This window comes from Panthera pardus, unplaced genomic scaffold, assembly GCF_024362965.1.
Source record: "Panthera pardus isolate Hobbes unplaced genomic scaffold, ASM2436296v1 HiC_scaffold_21, whole genome shotgun sequence".
Lineage (NCBI taxonomy): Eukaryota > Metazoa > Chordata > Mammalia > Carnivora > Felidae > Panthera > Panthera pardus.
In genome coordinates, this window is record NW_026526777.1 from 35,918,252 (window position 1) to 35,925,274 (window position 7,023).

General features: G+C 41.1%; 1 protein-coding gene across 1 annotated transcript in view; it reads right to left on the bottom strand.

Moving 5' to 3' along the window:
• IRF6 (interferon regulatory factor 6) overlaps positions 1–6,507 on the bottom strand; it is a 39,771-nt gene extending 33,264 nt beyond the window's left edge. Inside the window, exon 1 of the mRNA XM_053909131.1 lies at positions 6,340–6,507. The gene's annotated coding sequence lies outside the window, so the exon portion shown is untranslated. The remainder of the gene's footprint in view (positions 1–6,339) is intronic.
• Positions 6,508–7,023: the final 516 nt, after the last annotated feature.

Here is a 7,023-nt window from a genome sequence, read left to right on the forward strand (position 1 = left end):
ATGGATTCAATTTCATTCAAGATGGTAATTCTTCATTTGTCAAAAAGTAGGACCACAATCTGTGCCCACAATCTATGCTTCTTCTTTCCAAAAGAAAAAAAAAAAAATTCTCATAAATTGTCACATAGATGGACTGGCGGTAGAAGAGTCAAGATTTTCTCGGGCAACTTGACACGTAAAAGACAAATGATAAAAAAATGCATCACCTTTAAGTCAGGCTATCACAGGCTGGATTAATCATTCCCCTTTTCTGCTCTCCCAGCGCATGGCTCATAGTTTCATTAAAGAATTGATCATGTTGTGATGTCATGGAGAATGACTTTGAGGGCTGCCCCTTCCCTCTGGACTGTGAGCTTCCTGAAGCTAGGGCTTTTGTTTGATTCTTTCACATGAATTGCCTTGGCACTCAGTATATCCCCAGAGTGCAGTGGTCACAATGATTACTCAACAAGCAGATACCCTCCTGGTGATATACTGGACCCAGTGACACACATAAAGTGTAAACTCATTTAGTACTTAATATATGACTGAGATTTGAATCCAGTCCATCTAAATCCAGTATCCACAGTCTTAGCCTTTTTTTTTTTTTTTTATCCTCTTTGTAAACCTACCTTTCCTGAGAAGGATCAGTCAGTAAATGGAAGAAAGTATCAGCTTTCCTCCTTCTCCAGTGGCTGCTCCTTCTCAGTCACCTTGCTTGTTCTTCCTCAACAGCGACCCCCACCCCCAGCCTCTTAAATTTGCAGGGCCTGAGGGCTCAGTTCTCAGACCCATTCTCTGTATTTACACTAGGTGATGTAATTCTGTCTTATTCATATGCTGACCACTCACAGATGTGCTTGGGCCTCCTGGCATCTTGGATCTCTCCCCGGAAGCACAGATATGCACACATCTCTGACTACCTCTTGGATCTCTCTACTTGGATGTCTAATAAAATTCTCAAGCACATGTGAATCAAATGACCTTTTTTTGTTAGATACATGGGTGCAGGATCTCTGAGGCCAAAAAGGCAGAACAGAAGAAGTTAACAGCTGTGGGGAGCAACACCCTTAGGTTGGCCCAGTGGATGCCCTTGTGTTGTAACAAGGCCCTGCACAGGGACCAGCATGGGTGGGTGTGGATTTCATAAACCTACTTCACGATAGTCTCTACTTAGGATGCTTCTATCGGGGACATTTGAGATGCTAGTTTCAAAAATGTTGAGAAGTGTAAGGAAGTATTTGGTAAAAATATGAAAAAGTCTCCAAAGTCTTAGTGGGCAGCATGGATAGCAAAATAACTGCTTAGGGGAGGCATCAAAAAGGAAGATTTAATACCCTTGTCCCCTACACCAAACATTATGATTTCTCTGAAGTCCCAATCTGATCACATAATCCCCTTGCCTGAAATGCTTTAATGGCTTCTCAGCTTATGTGGGGTTGGGCCTAAACCCCCCAGCAAGATGTGCAAGGCCTTTAATGGACTGCCACCTTCCCTGTTGGCCTCACCAACTACTCCTCTCTCAACGATGCACCCCAGCAACATGGGCTTGCAGTTTTCCAAACACATCTTTACACCTTTACTCGTGTTATTCCGTCTCCATGGAATATTCTTTCCCTACTGTTCACCTGGGAAACCCTGACTCAACATAGCCTCTGTGCAGCTCCCCATGATCCTCTCCCTTCCCTCCACAGAAGAATGAGTTTCTTTATCCTCTGGGTTCCTAGAACCCCTTCTACATCCTTCTAATACAGATTTTATTTTATTTTTTTAAAGCTTTATTTATTTAAGTAGTCTCCATACCCAACATAGGGCTCAAACTCATGATCCCAAGATCAAGAGTCACACGCTTTTCCAACTGAGCCAGCCAGGTACTTCCTAATATAGATTTTAGTCCATGATGATGCAATTACTTAATTGTTTTGTCTCTCTAGTGAGACTATGAGATCTCCAAGGGAAAAGTCTGAGGTTGGAGCTTTTAAAATCCTTGATGTCTAACTGGAGTGTATTATGCTAAATGAAATAAGTCAGTCAGAGAAAGACAGATACCATATGTTTTCACTCATATGTGGAACTTGAGAAACTTAACAGAAGACCATGGGGGAAGGAGAGGGGGAAAATAGTTACAAACAGAGAGGGAGGGAGGCAAACTATAAGAGACTCTTAAATACAGAGAACAAACTGAGGGTTGATGGGGGGGGGCAGGGAGGAGGGGAAAATGGGTGATGGGCATTGAGGAGGGCACTTGTTGGGATGAGCACTGGGTGTTGTATGTAAGCGGTGAATCACAGGAATCTACCCCCAAAACCAAGAGCACACTGTATACACAGTATGTCAGTCAACTTGACAATAAACTATATTAAAAATAAAATAAATAAAATAAAATAAAATAAAATAAAATAAAATAAAATAAAATAAAATAAAATCCTTGATGCCCAGCATCATGCCTGGAATACAGCAACTGTTTAGTAAATGTTTGATAAATGAGTGAATGTGTGCATGCAGAGCCCTGCCCCAAAATATGAAAAATAGAGTATAGTTGTACCAATATTCCACTAGAAGAGGATATGTAAAGCTTTCTCCCCTCTAGCATAGCATTTTAGGCTCCATCTCAATCAGATTAATATAATCTGATAAAGTATTTCATTTTTAGGCTTGACCTAATATAAATGAATCTCTAACAAACCTGAGGAAACATATTTATTAAAAGTCACTATCTTCCAGGCTCTGGGTTTGACAATGGGAACTTGTTATGGGTACAGATGAACAGAAAGGGTAGGAACTATATATATCAATATTTTATATTTCTACGTACACTTAAGTGCATTACAAAGCTTTTCTTTTCTCACACATAATCGCATTTTCTAAAATGTGCTCCACCTTGAAAATGTATTGCTCCATACACAATAAATGCTGTGGAATCCGATGACTACACAGGTTTCTAATTTCCTGTTGTCCTATATCCTTCATATCCTGTCTTAAACACACGCACGCACGCTGTCCATGAAGTCGGCCGAAACAACTCATACAGCCTAAGATCTAGAATCTAGATCAATTTGGAATTCAATCCTAATGGTCAATGAATGTGACTGACGGACAAATGCTCAATGGTAGCAGACCCACCCCGGCCCCAAACCCCACCCTGGTCCTAAAACAACATCCTGGCTGCTTCCTGGGCATCAGCATTTCTTGGTTCAGCATTTATCACAGAGTATTGCAATCATAATCTGCATACTTATCCATACCTAAACCAGACGGCAAACTCCTTGAAGAGACCAGCATGGACCGTATTCTTTCTCCTAGCCTCAGCTGCTAGCATAGACCTGGCATGTGGTGTCTAGTCTATGCATTTTTTAATGAATAAACTCATTTTATTATAAGGGTAGTGAGATACTAATTTCTACCAGCATTCTCAGGGAGAGGCTGGAATGCTTTGGGGTGTATATAGATGCATGTGTATACATGTGGTGGAGAAGCTGGTCTTGTGTGTAGGAAACTATCTGATTTAAGCCCTCTAGAGGAGAGGAGATAAATGTGTGGGTGTGCATAAGAACTTTCCCCAGAGCCCTCCCAAATAAGTAGTTGAGATGTCTGAACTTCCATCATTAGAAAGGCATACCTTTGCATTACATATGGTTCCCTATCAATGTATCTTGAATCCATGTGTCCTTGCTATTACATAAGTTATCACATTAGTTGCAGCATTCAAATATCTTCAGTATCTGATCTATAGCTTCAAATCGTACATCCCTAATTTCCACACCCACCCCACTGAGAATCTGAGATAGACCTCTGCTAACTTTTTGTAGTTTGCATTAGAAAGTGGTTTGTTTATTCGTCTCTTAAAATATATAGTTATATATCAAACAATCTCTTTCAAACAATATACACCATAATATACGCAAGCGATTAAAACACATCAATTTGTATAATTCCATGAGTTCATAATGGTACTAAAAATAAAACAAAAACTTGACTAATTACCATTGGAAAACAGAGAATTGACTCCTTGTGTTGAAAATTTGTAAATGAAGGGAGGGAATCAACCATTTATTCTGCCTTTCCTATAGAAACTGTACCGCTGGGTCACCAAAGTTTCGATAAGGGAGAAGTCCGTCTTCATAGAGATAGTTCAGCAAGGGAGTGAGGAAGAAATAACAGGACTAGGATATCACCCCTGTGATAGAACTGGAATGCAACCTCTAATGAATTAATGAATTGAGACATTAAGCACCAATGGCTGGTAGCATCACAAATAACAGAAAATCACATTATATGCCTCCTGTAGGAAGCATAAAACACTAACTGTAATGAAGTCTGATCAAAGTTCTAAGTCCAGCAACCTATCTGCAAGAAATATAGAGAACAGCAGAAGACCTTAAACCAAGAAAGTGTAAAGAAAAACAGGATGACATTTATGAAACAATGAAAAATTTGAACACCAACTAGATACACGATGTTATTAAATAATTGTTGTCATTTTTAGGTGAAATGCCATTATGGCTATTTTAATATTTTATTAAAAAATTTTTTTTAACCTTTATTTATTATTGAGAGACAAAGAGAGACAGAGTGTGAGCAGGGGAGGGGTAGAGAGAGAGGGAGACACAGAAACTGAAGCAGGTTCCAGGCTCTGAGCTGTCAGCACAGAGCCTGATGCGGGGCTCAAACTCACGGACCGTGAGATCATGACCTGAGCCGAAGTCGGACGCTCAACCGACTGAGCCACCCAGGTGCCTCTATTATGGCTATTTTTAAAGAAAAGAATCCTTATCTTGTCAAAATGCATACGACAATATTTACAGATGAAATAATTTGATGTCTGGGATTTGTTTCAAAAATCATGGGGGGGTGAGGGAGGTCAGGGACAATGGTTGGGTGCATGTATGAAATAAGATGGCCTTGTGTTGGCGATTGTTGAAGCTGAGTTATGGGGTACGTGTGAGTGCATTATACCATTTTGTCTGCTTTTGTATATATTTGAAATTTTCCAAAGAATAAGTTTTTTTCTTCTAAAGGTGTTAACCTTCCTGAATATTCTGATATTCTTGTCCTATGGGACAGCCACTTCTCTCCCACTTTTTGAGATCATTCTCCTAGGGAGTCTGAGGAATTGCAAATATCCTGGGAACAGTTACATTAATCCATTAATATCTCTGCACACTAGTTAAAAGATTATTTCCTGGGCTGTCTTTACCTCTGAAAATACTGAATGCCTGCAGATAAACATTACAGAAAACCTTGGAGGAGGGAAAAGTAAGGGCTGAATATGGGAAGAAGAAAGGAGAACAAATTTGGACTTCATTAGGATTTTTCCGCATCCTTCACTATTTGGCTCATGCATCTTCTTTGTGTGGGTTTTTACTAGGAGAAATTTCACTGAAGGCATGAAAAAAATGTTTAAATTTTGGATTCTCAGGGTCCCTTTTTATGTTGTTAAAGGCTAGTATAAATACTTATAGGAGAAGAAGGAGTCTTTTTTCCTTGTCTAGTGAGCCAGCGGTGAGACTGTTTGGGTGGGGCGAGGCACAGTTTTGCCTGAACCCGAGAACAGTCTAGACCTGTCCACAAGACCACAAGGACGTGGAAACCAGGAGACAGTAAGGAGTCATCTCAAGTGCTCAAGAGTATAGCTTTTTATAGAAGATCTCTGGAAGAACACCAAGGAACTGGTTGCCGCTGGGGAGAGAAGCTGGAGCACTCCGGACAGGGTGGGAGGGAAAATCAAGTATGACTTTATTGTTACAGTCAGATTATACTGTGGTCAGTGCCTTAAAATATATGATGACATTTTGCAAGCAGCCTTTTGTTGACATAAGTATACCTTTTTATCTTCAAATCAGACAGAAGACAGATGTGTTTGTTTATGGTTTCCTTGGCTGGGCCAGCTGCTGGGCCACCACTGGCTATTTGCACATTTTCTTGATAGGCCTTCCCCTGCCCTCCCTACCCAATGCCAACCTCCCAGAATCTAATTGGGAGCAGTAGATGGTCACTAGAACCAAGAATAGGATTCTAGTAGTTCTAGTACAATTTCCCCATGGGAGACATGATATCAGTGAAAGCTCAAATGTTCTCACAGAAGCACCCCTAATAGCAGAGCCAAGGGAACACTCTCTTTGATGGCTCCCATTTTACCTTAAATATTCAGATGAATTCTGCAATCTCTGATTTATCACTTTGTTCTTCTAGAACATGACATTATATCATTACTAGGGGAAAAAGAGTTGCTATATTTATCCCGTGAATTCCAGAAGCCCCGCACACCTGTGCCTGTTGCTGAAGTACAGAGTCTAGTTTTGTTTTGTGCTTCCTTCTGCTTATTTATTGAGGTTATTATTTACATACATTAAAACTCACCAGAGGCGCCTGGGTGGCTCAGTCGGCTGAGTGTCCCAGTTCCGCTCAGGTCATGATCTCACGGTCTGTGAGTTCGAGCGCTGTGTGGGGCTCTGTGCGGACAGCTGGGATCCTGGAGCCGGCTTCAGATTCTGTGTCTCCCTCGCTCTCTGCCCCTCCCCGACTCATGCTCTGTCTCTCTGTCAAAAATAAATAAACATTTAAAAAAACCTCACCAATTTTAACTGGACAATTTTTGTAATTGTATACAAGACGTAACGACTGCCCCCATCAAGATATAGAATGTTCACACCACCTTAAAAAAGTTTTTCCATCCCCTTTGTCCAAGTTCAGTTTTTTTTTTTACATTTTTTTTTTTTTAATTTATTTTTGGGACAGAGAGAGACAGAGCATGAACGGGGGAGGGGCAGAGAGAGAGGGAGACACAGAATCGGAAACAGGCTCCAGGCTCCGAGCCATCAGCCCAGAGCCTGACGCGGGGCTCGAACTCACGGACCGCGAGATCGTGACCCGGCTGAAGTCGGACGCTTAACCGACTGCGCCACCCAGGCGCCCCTCCAAGTTCAGTTTTGAGACGCTCCAGTTTTATGGCATTCTCCAACATGGACTCTGGGTGATTTTAGGAAAGTCACTTTACTTCCCCTGATATGTTTCTGCTCTTGTAACATGATAAATGAAGGAATA